The sequence below is a fragment of the Lampetra planeri genome, chromosome 1 (assembly GCF_965212315.1).
Source record: "Lampetra planeri chromosome 1, kcLamPlan1.2.h2, whole genome shotgun sequence".
NCBI lineage: Eukaryota > Metazoa > Chordata > Hyperoartia > Petromyzontiformes > Petromyzontidae > Lampetra > Lampetra planeri.
The window spans coordinates 19375127-19391313 of NC_136107.1; the positions used below are offsets into that span (position 1 = coordinate 19375127).

The 16187-nt window shown below is 53.1% G+C and overlaps 1 long non-coding RNA gene across 1 annotated transcript; it reads left to right on the top strand.

Moving 5' to 3' along the window:
* Nucleotides 1-4878: 4878 nt before the first annotated feature.
* On the top strand, nucleotides 4879-9902 carry LOC144719745 (uncharacterized). The gene is made up of 2 exons (XR_013585664.1): nucleotides 4879-5251; nucleotides 9025-9902. It is a non-coding gene; the product is annotated as an uncharacterized LOC144719745 (long non-coding RNA).
* The last annotated feature ends 6285 nt before the right edge of the window (nucleotides 9903-16187 follow it).

The window sequence follows — 16187 nt, forward strand, 5'->3', positions numbered from 1 at the left end:
AAGAACGTTGGATCGCTGATTTGTGCGGAGAAAATTCTTCCTTGTCGAACGAACAAAGGAACGCCCTGCGTTCATTATTGATACAGTACACTGATGTTTTCAGTAAAAATGATTTGGACCTCGGCCGCACGTCGCTTTTGTCGCACCATATTGACACCGGTGCGACGCCTCCCATCTGTATGCACCCTCATCGCATGAGCCCGGCGGAAAGGGATCACGTGCGCGGAGCGGTAAATGAATTGTTGGCGGCGGACATCATTTCGCCGTCCAACAGCCCTTGGGCCGCGCCCGTCGTTCTGGTAAGTAAGAAAGATGGTGGTACAAGATTTTGTGTTGATTTCCGCCGGTTAAACAAAGTTTCGGTGGCAGATGCATACCCCTTACCGAGGATGGATGATTCGTTGGACGCTTTATCGGGTGCTAAGTTTTTTTCCACCCTTGACCTGTCCTCGGGGTTCTGGCAGCTTCCCCTCGACGATGAGTCGAAGGCGAAAACGGCGTTCCGCACGCCGCAAGGTCTCTTTGAATTTAATCGGTTGCCTATGGGCTTGAATGCGGCACCGGCGACGTTTCAGCGGCTCATGGAATTGGTGTTGACGGGACTGCAGTGGGAAATGTGCCTCATATATCTTGACGACATAATTGTTGTCAGCCGCACGTTCGAAGAACACCTCCAACGTCTAGAGGCGGTTTTTCAAAGAATGCGTATGGCTGACCTTAAATTTAAACCTAAAAAATGCCACCTTCTGCAACACTCTGTCCGTTACTTGGGTCATATTGTCAGTTCGGACGGCGTATCCACTGACCCTCTGAAAACGAAATGTGTACGAGAGTGGCCCACACCCACTTCGGTGTGAGATGTTCGGCGGTTTATTGGGTTCGCTTCCTATTATCGCCGCTTCGTTAAACATTTTGCGACGTTGGCAAAGCCATTACACGTTCTGACTGGCAAAAATCAAAGGTTTAAATGGGGAGCGGAAGAGGAAAAATCTTTTATGGCACTTCGGGACCACATCGCCACGGCGCCAACGCTGGATTACCCAGATTTCTCACAGCCGTTCATCCTCGATACGGATGCTAGTGATATCAGCATTGGGGCCGTTTTGTCGCAACGTAAGGACGGGGTAGAGCGAGTAGTGGCGTACGGCAGCCGGGTTTTGTCCCCTGCGGAAACACGCTATTGTGTGACAAGACGGGAACTTTTGGCAATTGTTCACTTTGTCCGATTGTACCGGCCGTACCTGTATGGACGGAAATTCCTAGTTCGCTCAGATCATGCGGCTTTACAATACTCCTTGAAATTAGATCAACCGTCAGGCCAATTGGCTAGGTGGTTGGAATCGCTGCAGGAATTTTCCTTTGATATTACATACAGGAAGGGGACCCGTCACACGAACGCTGACGCGCTCTCACGGCTGCCGCCCCTTCCTCAGTGCACTTGCCTGATGGGCACGCACCGCTGTGCGGCACCAGCCACCTCGCCTTGTCCGGTTATGGGGGCGATAGCGGATGAGGATGCAGGGGCGAAAGCGAAGGAGGACGACCAGCAAGGGTCGGTGGACACGGATGATATCTTACGGCTACCACACGCGGTCTGGCTACGTGAGCAGGAGGCTGATGCCTCGCTGTCTCCGCTACGGAAATTGATAGGGAAACAAAAATCTCAATTGGCGGGTTGGAAATGGCAGATGTTCCGAGGCAAGTCGGGATTGTTAATGTGTACTGACGGGTTGTCTGACCGACCACGCTTGGTGGTGCCTACTTCGCTTCGCTACGACCTGCTTCGTGCTCTGCACGCTGATAAGTTGATGCACCTCGGTGTCCAAAAGACTTTGGCCGCGCTGCAGAAGGATTTCTTTTGGGCCGGTATGACGGCAGACGTCAAGGACTTTATTCGCTCATGCCAGGACTGTGCAAAGAGGAAGCCGCCTCGGAACCCCTATGTACCACCGTTACGTTCCATTGAGGTGTCCCGCATTAACGAATTGGTTGCTCTCGATATTCTGGGCCCGTTTCCCCCGTCGGCGAGGGGCAATAAATACCTTCTCGTCGGGGTGGAATATTTTTCTCGATGGCCGATGGCCTGGCCTCTGCCCGACCAGATGGCAGCATCCATTACCGACGCTTTCTTGAACGGGTATGTCATGGACAAGGGGGCACCTGAGAGGCTGCTCACAGATCAAGGGCGGAATTTCTCTTCCAAATTGCTTAAGGAAGTTTGTGACGCGTTGGGTACGAAGAAAATTCGCACTTCTCCTTACCACCCACAAACAGATGGTATGGTGGAACGATTCAACCGCACCCTCTCGGCTATGCTTTGTCACACGGTCAGTGAAAAGCAAACCGATTGGGACCTGCACATACCAGGCGTCTTAGCGGCTTACCGCATGGTTCCACACACGTCCACGGGATACTCACCATTCTTTTTGATGTATGGCTGTGAAAATGTTCCACCCATCGATGTGCAATTGGGTGAGCCGAGTAAGCGACCGTCCCGTTCCTTGCCTGACCACGTGCGTGACTCGCTTGAACGAGTGACGGAGGCGCGAGAGGCTGCCCGGTGTGCGACGGCCCGTGCTCAGGCAAGGAACGAACGTTATGCGCGTCAATCGCATACTCACATGTCTTGGTCAGTGGGGGACCGGGCGTGGCTCCACTGCCCCCAGGTACCGGCGGGCACATCCCCCAAGCTGCACAGGCCGTGGCGAGGGCCTGTGACACTAGTGGATGTTCGGAACTTGCAGAGTATCCGTGTTCAGTACGAAAATCGGCGGTGGTATGTCCACTCCTCACGGCTTAAACCCTATGTTGACGCGCGTGTCGGCCCTTCATCCCCACTAGTTGACCTGCCGGGTTCCGTCGAGCCGACCACGCCGATTGTCACATCCATTGATCCAAAGGGGGACTGTGTTGTGCCTCCTACAGATGAACAGGTTCTGAGGGCTGAGGGGGCCCCAGCCGCCCCCCCTCCAATGAGACCTGCCCTGGACGTGACCGAGCATCAACAACCTACTTCTTCTTCGAGCCTACCACCTCCTGTCCATCCGGAAGCAAGGGGATCATGCGCTGGAAGCGGAGGGGGTCCCGCGTCGCGTACGCGGTCGAAATCTCTTCCGTTTCGTTAACGTTTGATCGTTCGTTTATTTCCCTGTTGTTACTGCGCTGCAGGGGCGCCCTAATGTATGTGGTGATTCTTGTTGTATGGGTGACTTTTTTAAATGTTGTTGGGCGCAGGGACGCCGGTTCACCCTCGTATCGTTAAATGCACCTTGGTGCCCTAATAATGTGTTCGGAATTGGTTTATCACCCTTTCCCAGCCGAGACGGCTATTTTTTTTCACCGGGGGGGGGGGGTGATGTAATAACAGCTATAGTGGGTTCACGTGGGGGATTGGCTTGCCGGTCCTGCTTGTAGCCAATAAGGGTCGAGATAGGGAGCGTGGGGCCGGCGTGATCACGGCATGTCATCAGGGGTGATTGGCCCAGCCATTGGGGCCCCAGCTAATGGGGATCCGGATAAGAGGCGTGGTCCCGGGAGTGACAGGGAACCATCGAGAACGGTCGAGATTGCCCATGGAGGATTGGCTGGGGGGACCACGTGACGAAGGGATTAAGAGGGAGGAGAGAGGGATGATCGAGAGGAGACGGGGAACTGAACGGGGTGAGAGCCACGCGCGAATGGGGCTCCGGGTGCCACGTGCGCGGTGGGAGTTGTGGGAGTCTGCCGCTCTCCGTTGTCTGCCAGCAACGGAGCGTGTGGGAACAAGTGTACCGTGAAGTGAAAATAAAGAAGACCGATTCCGAATCCGTCTCCGGAGAATTATTACATTGGTGTCAGAAGTACTTCTGCGACTGTTTGGACGATCGTCAAGATGTCCAAGCACCCCAGAAAAAAGAACCTACCTGTGCCTCTATCGGAGGAGGAGGTCGAGACGGATGAAGATGAGCTGTTGGGAGCTACAGCCCCTATGCCGCCTGCTGAAAATGTACTTCTCGCCGTCTCTCAGCGTCGACCGACGGAAGATGCGACCGCTGCAGGAACAAAAGGCGAGTGGCGGCTGATGGCGGAGCAGATCGAGTCATTACGCGCCATTCTGCTTAGTCTGGCGACCGCGGTGGCATCCTCACCAGCCGCGGGCCGCCAGATTGCCGATCAACTGGACGCCGCGGGAAGGAGTCCGGTGAAAGAACCTGCGTCCGCCATTCCTTCTGCTACGCGGGAGGACGCCGTCATTCTGGGTGGAGCGGCTGTGCCAGAGCCGTCGGCCGCCATTTTGGGCGCGCCTACCGCCACGCGGCCGCCGGCCGCCATTTTGCCTGATACGGGTGGAGAGCGGGAACGTCAGTCGGAGACGCCCGCGGCACGCGCTTGCCACCGCGGGCATCGCCTTCCACAAATCAAAGAATTCATCGCCGGGGGTGATTGGAGTGCTTTCACATGGCGCTTTGAATCGGCTTTTAGATCCGTCAATTGGACGGAGGATGAAGCGCTGGGAGCGCTACCTACACTGCTCGACGATGTTTCTCTGGGGGTCTTCCGTTCCATCCTGGCGGCCAAGAAGAAGACACTGCGGGACGCGTTCGCGGAGATGGCGGAATTCTATGACCCACCGACGTCGGCCACCAGAAAATTTATGTTACGTCGCCGAGCATCGGAGGAATCGCCGTTGGCCTATCGTGGGGCGTTGATGGCGCTGGCCATGGCTGCCTACCCCGACGCGACGGCCGACCATTTGGATCCTCTCATCCTCTCCCGTATGCTGGAGTTGGCTCAGGAACTCAAGATTTTGCTGCCAGTTTGCGGCCACGAACCACTTACATCGCGATGGGTGGCGCGCTGCCTGGACGCAAAATTTAATATCAGGCGTTGGGGCCAGATGGCGGCGTGGACGGGGAAACCAGAGATCGACGGGCCACCTTTGGGGTGGTCTCCACGACTGGTGGTCCACTGCTCCGACGACTCGGGCGACGACGACATGCTGGCTGCTGCTGTTTCGCACGGGATTCCGGGACGGCGGCTGCGCGACCAGCGTGGCAACTACATGGGCCGTCCGCGTGCAAGGGCCGGGTCGTCCGACCGCCGGCCGACGTCGGCGGCGTGCTTCAAGTGCGGCAGACGGGGCCATTTCGCCCGTGACTGCCGCTGTCGACCTCTACTGTCGCCTCCTCCGACGAGGGGACCTCCATCTCCTCCACCTACTGCGGAACCGCAACAACCTCGGGCGAGTCGGCACACATCGGACACCCGGCAGGTCCTGTCACATCACCCATCCATTCGCACTCATTCTCACACTTTTCAGGAAAAATTTACTTCCCCCGCTACAGTTACGCGCTCTGCTATGCAGTGGAAAAAATTGGCTCGCAGGGTTGTAGCTGCGGCTTCGGGCTCGTCGACGGTACGCGGTACCATCGACGGCGTTGATGTGCGCATCTTGGTGGACACGGGCGCGTCGGCCACCATCATTTCTGATGTTATTTTTCATTTGTTGTCCATCCCTGCGTCGCAGATACGTAAGGTTAATGATGCGTGTGTCGCCGCGAATGGAGGAAGCATGGGTATCTGTGGCCAGGCAGATGTGAGCATCACTATCGGGAATATTACCGCCGCAGGACCTGTATTGATCTCTCGCTCGCTAGCTGTTCCATGCTTACTCGGTACTGATTTCCTGCGTCGGATGCCGCTGAAAATACGAGTCGACCAGGACTGTTTGGAAATGCCGGGGGGTCGTCGAATGGCGTTCCTGCCTTCCTTGCTGGCCAGCGCGCCTGCAAGTAACGCAGTTACTGCCGTTGTTGCTGCTACGGTAGAAGTACCACCGGGAGCACAGATGCTAATACCGTTGCGTTATCGTAAACCCCTTCGAATGGGGAAGGGTGCAGAAGGCGTGCTGCTATCCCCATCGAATTCGGCATCTAAATCCTTTTCTTTAGCGGCGGCACAAACGATCGTGCGACCGGGTCAAGCACCTTTTATACAGGTGTTAAATGGGGGACCTGACCGCGTTATTGTTCCGGAGGGATCGGTGTTGGCTCACGCCACTACCGACTTCGCCTCTTGCAACGCAGCGCCGCGCGCACGAATGCCCGCTGGTTGGCCCCCACACGATCGCTCTCAAGAACGTTGGATCGCTGATTTGTGCGGAGAAAATTCTTCCTTGTCGAACGAACAAAGGAACGTTGATACAGTACACTGATGTTTTCAGTAAAAATGATTTGGACCTCGGCCGCACGTCGCTTTTGTCGCACCATATTGACACCGGTGCGACGCCTCCCATCTGTATGCACCCTCATCGCATGAGCCCGGCGGAAAGGGATCACGTGCGCGGAGCGGTAAATGAATTGTTGGCGGCGGACATCATTTCGCCGTCCAACAGCCCTTGGGCCGCGCCCGTCGTTCTGGTAAGTAAGAAAGATGGTGGTACAAGATTTTGTGTTGATTTCCGCCGGTTAAACAAAGTTTCGGTGGCAGATGCATACCCCTTACCGAGGATGGATGATTCGTTGGACGCTTTATCGGGTGCTAAGTTTTTTTCCACCCTTGACCTGTCCTCGGGGTTCTGGCAGCTTCCCCTCGACGATGAGTCGAAGGCGAAAACGGCGTTCCGCACGCCGCAAGGTCTCTTTGAATTTAATCGGTTGCCTATGGGCTTGAATGCGGCACCGGCGACGTTTCAGCGGCTCATGGAATTGGTGTTGACGGGACTGCAGTGGGAAATGTGCCTCATATATCTTGACGACATAATTGTTGTCAGCCGCACGTTCGAAGAACACCTCCAACGTCTAGAGGCGGTTTTTCAAAGAATGCGTATGGCTGACCTTAAATTTAAACCTAAAAAATGCCACCTTCTGCAACACTCTGTCCGTTACTTGGGTCATATTGTCAGTTCGGACGGCGTATCCACTGACCCTCTGAAAACGAAATGTGTACGAGAGTGGCCCACACCCACTTCGGTGTGAGATGTTCGGCGGTTTATTGGGTTCGCTTCCTATTATCGCCGCTTCGTTAAACATTTTGCGACGTTGGCAAAGCCATTACACGTTCTGACTGGCAAAAATCAAAGGTTTAAATGGGGAGCGGAAGAGGAAAAATCTTTTATGGCACTTCGGGACCACATCGCCACGGCGCCAACGCTGGATTACCCAGATTTCTCACAGCCGTTCATCCTCGATACGGATGCTAGTGATATCAGCATTGGGGCCGTTTTGTCGCAACGTAAGGACGGGGTAGAGCGAGTAGTGGCGTACGGCAGCCGGGTTTTGTCCCCTGCGGAAACACGCTATTGTGTGACAAGACGGGAACTTTTGGCAATTGTTCACTTTGTCCGATTGTACCGGCCGTACCTGTATGGACGGAAATTCCTAGTTCGCTCAGATCATGCGGCTTTACAATACTCCTTGAAATTAGATCAACCGTCAGGCCAATTGGCTAGGTGGTTGGAATCGCTGCAGGAATTTTCCTTTGATATTACATACAGGAAGGGGACCCGTCACACGAACGCTGACGCGCTCTCACGGCTGCCGCCCCTTCCTCAGTGCACTTGCCTGACGGGCACGCACCGCTGTGCGGCACCAGCCACCTCGCCTTGTCCGGTTATGGGGGCGATAGCGGATGAGGATGCAGGGGCGAAAGCGAAGGAGGACGACCAGCAAGGGTCGGTGGACACGGATGATATCTTACGGCTACCACACGCGGTCTGGCTACGTGAGCAGGAGGCTGATGCCTCGCTGTCTCCGCTACGGAAATTGATAGGGAAACAAAAATCTCAATTGGCGGGTTGGAAATGGCAGATGTTCCGAGGCAAGTCGGGATTGTTAATGTGTACTGACGGGTTGTCTGACCGACCACGCTTGGTGGTGCCTACTTCGCTTCGCTATGACCTGCTTCGTGCTCTGCACGCTGATAAGTTGATGCACCTCGGTGTCCAAAAGACTTTGGCCGCGCTGCAGAAGGATTTCTTTTGGGCCGGTATGACGGCAGACGTCAAGGACTTTATTCGCTCATGCCAGGACTGTGCAAAGAGGAAGCCGCCTCGGAACCCCTATGTACCACCGTTACGTTCCATTGAGGTGTCCCGCATTAACGAATTGGTTGCTCTCGATATTCTGGGCCCGTTTCCCCCGTCGGCGAGGGGCAATAAATACCTTCTCGTCGGGGTGGAATATTTTTCTCGATGGCCGATGGCCTGGCCTCTGCCCGACCAGATGGCAGCATCCATTACCGACGCTTTCTTGAACGGGTATGTCATGGACAAGGGGGCACCTGAGAGGCTGCTCACAGATCAAGGGCGGAATTTCTCTTCCAAATTGCTTAAGGAAGTTTGTGACGCGTTGGGTACGAAGAAAATTCGCACTTCTCCTTACCACCCACAAACAGATGGTATGGTGGAACGATTCAACCGCACCCTCTCGGCTATGCTTTGTCACACGGTCAGTGAAAAGCAAACCGATTGGGACCTGCACATACCAGGCGTCTTAGCGGCTTACCGCATGGTTCCACACACGTCCACGGGATACTCACCATTCTTTTTGATGTATGGCTGTGAAAATGTTCCACCCATCGATGTGCAATTGGGTGAGCCGAGTAAGCGACCGTCCCGTTCCTTGCCTGACCACGTGCGTGACTCGCTTGAACGAGTGACGGAGGCGCGAGAGGCTGCCCGGTGTGCGACGGCCCGTGCTCAGGCAAGGAACGAACGTTATGCGCGTCAATCGCATACTCACATGTCTTGGTCAGTGGGGGACCGGGCGTGGCTCCACTGCCCCCAGGTACCGGCGGGCACATCCCCCAAGCTGCACAGGCCGTGGCGAGGGCCTGTGACACTAGTGGATGTTCGGAACTTGCAGAGTATCCGTGTTCAGTACGAAAATCGGCGGTGGTATGTCCACTCCTCACGGCTTAAACCCTATGTTGACGCGCGTGTCGGCCCTTCATCCCCACTAGTTGACCTGCCGGGTTCCGTCGAGCCGACCACGCCGATTGTCACATCCATTGATCCAAAGGGGGACTGTGTTGTGCCTCCTACAGATGAACAGGTTCTGAGGGCTGAGGGGGCCCCAGCCGCCCCCCCTCCAATGAGACCTGCCCTGGACGTGACCGAGCATCAACAACCTACTTCTTCTTCGAGCCTACCACCTCCTGTCCATCCGGAAGCAAGGGGATCATGCGCTGGAAGCGGAGGGGGTCCCGCGTCGCGTACGCGGTCGAAATCTCTTCCGTTTCGTTAACGTTTGATCGTTCGTTTATTTCCCTGTTGTTACTGCGCTGCAGGGGCGCCCTAATGTATGTGGTGATTCTTGTTGTATGGGTGACTTTTTTAAATGTTGTTGGGCGCAGGGACGCCGGTTCACCCTCGTATCGTTAAATGCACCTTGGTGCCCTAATAATGTGTTCGGAATTGGTTTATCACCCTTTCCCAGCCGAGACGGCTATTTTTTTTCACCGGGGGGGGGGGTGATGTAATAACAGCTATAGTGGGTTCACGTGGGGGATTGGCTTGCCGGTCCTGCTTGTAGCCAATAAGGGTCGAGATAGGGAGCGTGGGGCCGGCGTGATCACGGCATGTCATCAGGGGTGATTGGCCCAGCCATTGGGGCCCCAGCTAATGGGGATCCGGATAAGAGGCGTGGTCCCGGGAGTGACAGGGAACCATCGAGAACGGTCGAGATTGCCCATGGAGGATTGGCTGGGGGGACCACGTGACGAAGGGATTAAGAGGGAGGAGAGAGGGATGATCGAGAGGAGACGGGGAACTGAACGGGGTGAGAGCCACGCGCGAACGGGGCTCCGGGTGCCACGTGCGCGGTGGGAGTTGTGGGAGTCTGCCGCTCTCCGTTGTCTGCCAGCAACGGAGCGTGTGGGAACAAGTGTACCGTGAAGTGAAAATAAAGAAGACCGATTCCGAATCCGTCTCCGGAGAATTATTACATTTTCATAAAAAGGTGTTCTATACAGCAAAAGAAGAATGACCATAACACGTAGGCTTTCGCGACCAATATCATCCATAATAGAGGTTTTGTTCGGGGTTAGATCGCGTAAATATATAAATGTGTCGTTAAAACCGTCACCACCCGACACAGCCAACTAGTAAGGTTTGTCACGTAAACAAAACGTGGCCAATTCGACACTAGTACAGCACACCGGTGTGTTTGAGAGCCAAGCCACAACATTTACAATCTGAGTACGACGTTTCGCCAGTAATTACAACTAGCTTCATCAGGCGAGAGCCTGATTTGTGGAGAAGTCCATCTGTTTCGTTTTTTATATAAAGGCGTAGATGTGGTGACCACACTTCTGTGCTCTTGCGCAAAGGGGGGGTGGGTGGGGGGATTAATGACATTTATATATTTACACGACCTAACCCCCCAAAAACCTCTATTATGGATAATATTGGTCACGAAAACCCACGTGTTAAACTGACTATCCTCTACGGGGAGGATACCTATCTTCAGACCAGAAAATTCGAGAAACTCCCAATTAAGCGGACGAAGCTGTTGTCTTCACTGACGTTTCTCAAAAGATGCAGCGATTCAAAGGTAATACCACACACAGTTAAAGTAACGCATCACATTAAGTCACTTAAAGTTAATCAAATACTACATAAAGCTAGTGACTGCAGGAATCCATACTCTTTGGTTCTTTCGGTAAAGTCACGTAGGTATAAAATAAAAATAAATCACAACGTTTCGGGCGCAACACAAGCGTCCGTCATCAGGTGGAAAAGCATGGTCTGCTGCTGAGGTAAACTGTTTTAAAAGGTTTGAAATTGGTGTAGCTCAAGGGTCATAAAGAAGTGGCCAGGGCTAGTGATGTTAATGTGAGAAATTAGCATGTAACTGTAAGCTAGGAGAGCGGCCTCCTAAACGAGGGCACGGAAGTGGCTATGTTAATGTGAGAGATTAGCATGATGTTAATGTGAGAAATTAGAGGGCACGGAAGTGGCTATGTTAATGTGAGAAATCAGCATGGAACTGTCGAAAATAAAAAGAAGAGTGGCCTCCTCGACGAGGGAGTGCAACCCAAGGGGTGTAATCCAAAGGGCCTGTGAGCATGAGCGTGCAATCCAAAGGCATGAGAGTGCAATGCAACGGACATGTGAGCATGAGAGATCTAAGAGAGAGGCATAGAGAGAGAGAGAGACACACACAAAGAGTCTAAATAACAGCTGACATAGGCAGGTTGGATGGAACATCAGTCAGTTAAGACTTTACCTGGTTAATAACGTCCTTCCAATGATTGTTCAATTTGTAGTTCATTATGGAATGGGCTAATTGTCACAAAACCAATCAACACGTGCACAGATTTTACATACCACGTCTGGATCTCAAATATCTCTGGGTTCCCGAAGTGAGAAACAAGGGGAGGGGAGGGGGAAAACACCCCCCCTCTCAACAAACTGCAAGAGGAGCAGCACTGGAAGAATGCAAGCGTCGTGTGCTCCGTGGCACCTGGGTGCCAGCTGGCGTTCCTCCTCGGGGTCTGATCGGTGGCGGTATGTGTCGGTCAACATCGGGGGCCGAGGCCGGTTATAGGGCAGGCGGATGGAAGTCAGCGGAGGGGGTGGTGGGATATGCGTTGAAGATGAATTTGTGTGACTGTGGCGCGCGCCTTGATGTTTGATTTTTCGTTCTCGTAGGGTGAAATAAATTCGCGTGCTATTAATGAACTCTCTCCTGAAATGAGACAGATTATGGTGGTAGTGATTATGATGATGCTGTTGCGTTGGCGGTGGTGGCCCAGGAAACACCCCGCCACCCCCCCCCAAAAAAACACATTTGTCACTCAATACATATTCGTCAATTGTACAAGACAGCGTTATTGACAAATGTGGTGACATTTTTACATCTCCTATTCATGTGTAACCGCAGGTCATGTGTGGGGGAGTTTATTCAACCGTTTGGTTTTACAAGATTCGCATCGGGCTTATACCAGGCCTCCTAAAACTGTGCATATCTACAAACTATACAGACTAGCTTAGTTTTTAGACACCGCCAGGATTAGTTTGTAGAATAAATGTAGATCATCTATAGAGCCCCATTGTTTCATTGATTTACGCTCGCTAACGAAGCAACGACACCAGGAGGCGACGCTGCTTTGTCTGGAAGATGCCCTCAAGGGACAGATGCATCATAGAACTGCGGAACTCGTCGAGTTCCCACTTGAGTATCGAGAAGTCCGACTCGACCGCCGTCGTGTTGGCGAGCACCGATGCCAACCCGCCGCTGAAAGCGCGGAGGTTGTCGAAACCACTCGGCAGCACATCCCACGCGTCGTTGAATGTCGTCGTGTTGGTGTGCTTGTTGATGGCGTCGTGAATGATCGTGTCCTCCTTGTAGAGCTTGACCAGTTGGCGATGCTCCTCCTCGACCATGTCGACCTTCACAACTGACCAGAATTTCGTAACATGCACGCGACGCACTGCCAGCACGTCGTTCACGAACACACCAGGACGCATCTTCACGAGCTGAGCGGGCATCACGGGCGCCGCATCCTGGTCGAGAGCTCGATTGGCGTCGTTACACTCTGCTTTGATGTCGTTGAGACCCGCGATCAGCGTCATCGCATATATCGAGATCTCCTTGACGATCCTTGTCTTGTTGACCTCATTGAGACCCTCGTAGCTCTCCTGCGCAAACGATCCCTGGTCCTCAATGTGGGCAATGATCGCGGCAGACGCGATGCGCATCGACTGATCATGATACGACACGTACGCCTCATAATGATTGTTGACGCCATCAACAATCTCAACACTGAACAAAACGGTGAGCGACCCGATAAGCGACTGAATATGCTCCTCCTGCTGCGCGATGAGCAGTGACTGGCTCTGGAGCTGGACGATAGTGACGTTGATGGCGTCGATGGCGGGCGCGAGCGCGTAGGTAAGAACCCACCAATCGGCGGTGGGCAGCTTCGCGGGGTTGTTCTCAGTAGTGTACTCGATCAATGCTCGGCGGTACTGCTTGTAGAACTTGAGCACGTTCCCGAGATTGGCCCATCGGTTAGCCTTCCTGGGGCACTTGACCTTCATCTTGATGATCAGGTTGTTTTGGGCGCGGAGGTACACCGAAAAGTCGTACACGATCTTCACCCAGCTGCCATCGAAGACGCACTCGGCGGATTTCTTGACCACAATATCGATCTGATGAGGCGGACACCAGATTCGAATGACGTCGTTCTCGGCCTCCTTCACAATGAGCGTCACCAGCCCCCCATGACGCCCAGTCATCGTATTCTCGCCGTTCGATGAAAAGCCGATCAGCTTGGCGCGCCAGTTGGGGTACAGCGCGTCGAGGAACTTGACGAGCATGCGGAAGATGTTCTGAGCAGTGTGACGCTCGAACATAGGGATCGCGACCAGGTGCAGATTGACGAGGAAGCCGCGGTAACAAACGCGGGTGCGCAGGTCGAAGAACGACTGGCCACGGTGAGTACTGCCCTCGCCAGCCAGAGAGAAGGCCCACACCGATGGATCGTCGATTATCCTGGCGATCATCTGCAGCCCGACGGCCACCAGAACACGGACTGACTGTGCGACGATGAGGTCGTTCATGCCCTGCAGCTTCGGCGTGTTGGTGCGGATCCTGGCATGATCGATGGCAGCAGCCGTTTGACGGAACGACATGCCGACACCGACGTGGTCCATGGCGAGCTCGAAGCACATCTCGTTCTTGATTGTTGCCGTGTACGTATACGTCCCCGTCTCGATGTTCACTTTCTTGACGAACAGCTTCATCGCGTTGACCTTCTCCTTGGCCTTCTTGGCGGCCTTCTTGGCGATGGCTGCGGCTGCGTCCTCGTCGTCGTTGTCGTCGCCGCTGTCCCCGTCGTCATTGCGAAAGAACAAGTCCCCGATAATTGTCTCAATGATGCTGTTCTGGATCACGTAGTCGATCGACGCGGTCGACAGGTCCATGTAGTTGTGGAGCCTGTTGGTGCGCTTGGCCATGCCGTTGAAGTAGCTCTTCTTCTCATCGGGCGACAGCGTCTGGTAGAGCATCCACGATTCCTTGTGCTGCCCTTCAAGATGGTGGCGGTACTGATGCGGCAGGAACGGCTTCGTGAAGTACTTGATGTCGGTGCGGTTCTTGCGCTTGCGGCCCGAGTCGCCCGTCACCTCGACCACATCACGGCCTTGGTGAACACAGAACAAGCAACGACAGGACTGCGCGCCATTGGCCTCCGTCGTGATGAGCTCCATCCCATACTGAAGGGTGTGTGAGGATTGGAACGGCGTCGCCACTTTCTTCCCTCCCATGTTGCTGCAGCTGCAATGCTCGGTATAGCGATGCGGTACGTCTTGCCGCGGATTACGCAACTGCGCACTCCGCGCACTCACTAGTTTGTAGACGCAGCCAGGCTTAGTTTGTAGATATGTGGCGCTATTTATAGCGAATCTACAGTTTTAGGAGGCCTGGCTTATACGCACGTTTAAGGTCACACTGCTCCACGAACTGATGTTAGCCAGTGACGAAGCAATATTTGAAACCGGACATTTCCAACCCCGACCACCACACTCATCAGCACTGATGAATGTGGTCAGATAACCGGCATGGCTCACACGGCGTTGTAGAGACCTTCATCCAGCAGCGGATTGACAAAGCATTGTTTCATTTATTATTAACTAGTTTTACTACCCGGCTTCGCCCGAGACTTGGATTCTTGTCTTGGATTAACACACGGCCTACGCGGAGGGTGGGGGGGCGATGCGTGACGTCGCAGGCACACTGCGAGACGCTGCCGCATGCGGGTGACATCACAGATGTGACGTCACTGCTCACTTGCCGTGCAAAATATATCCATTATTGCAACCCCCCCCCCCTCCAAAATACAAAAGTATTTTTTTTATACTTTTTGCATTGTGTAAAGTCTGGAAGCTACCCACATGCCACATTTCAAGTTTGTTGCACGTTGGGAAGTATGCTAAACATTTCGAACAGACACATTCACAAATGTCCCTTTTAGAAATATAGATAAGCTATAGCTAAGGCGTGGACAAGTTACACTGTATACACTACGCCGAGGACTCCGGAATGAATATTCTATCTCTGTATATTTAAACCTTTTTGTTAATGAATGGCTCAACCAAAACTCTCAATCTCCTAGACATTTTAATGAATGACCAAGACCTCCATGTCCTTTATTTCTAAGTATTCCCTGTTAATTAATGATCTCATCCGAACTATTCTCTCGGGACCGGACCCAACAGCATTTTACAGCGGGGGCCTTTCTCTCGGACTTAATGCAACCCTCAATCATTGCACCCCGTATTGTTCGACATGATGTCTGACGTTTCGCTCCATCATGCCGGGGAGCTACGATAACCTACTTAATGTTATTATCAGCCATCACTGCCCGCTATGATCACTCACATCATCACAATGACGATCAAACACACATACAGCGACATCAAAAAAGACTGCCCCAGTGTCATCGGCTGGAGGAGGCGGTCACAGCTGATGAAGATTTAAGAACCAATACTGACCGTGCGCGCGTCAATGGTCAGAGTTGCAGGCCTGATAGATACGCAATTAATAAATGAATCAATACAGACGGAACAAAACCCTGACCTCATGACTTCTAGTCCCCTCATTTGCAAATCATTCACCGCCCTCGGCACGAGCATTCCCCCGTGTGATTATGAATTAAATAAAAGCACGGTGGGTGGGTAAACAGAAGCGGAGCGACGACACTCGGGGCGCGATGTGGAACCGCGTTTTGGGGCTGAGAATAGCTGATGCTGGTGATGATGGTGATAATTATCATACTCACACTCAGAAATTGTATTGTTACTGGAGGAATCCCCTGAGCTTTATTCATTAGGGACAGGTCGAAAAGTTACAACAAACAATACGAATACACGATAGGAGTAAAAAGTGTAGGAAAGGTAAACAAAGAACTCACAAAACTAAAACTATTTTTTTTATTATCACTGAGCTATTAGCTTCTTTTTCAGAAGCGACCTGGCCACAAATGATAGCTCACCGAAGTGGCTTACCATGTGGAAATGTATAGCGGCCAAATAATCTAAACTCTGCAGTGGCTCATTGATGTTGGCAATAATAATGGCACTTGCTGCTGCCGATGAGTTGTTAATGACGATGACATTGTCGTTATTGGTGTTACTATGATTCATTGGTGGCGATGATAATGATGATGATACTGATCTTGCTGACCCCCCACCCATACTGGAC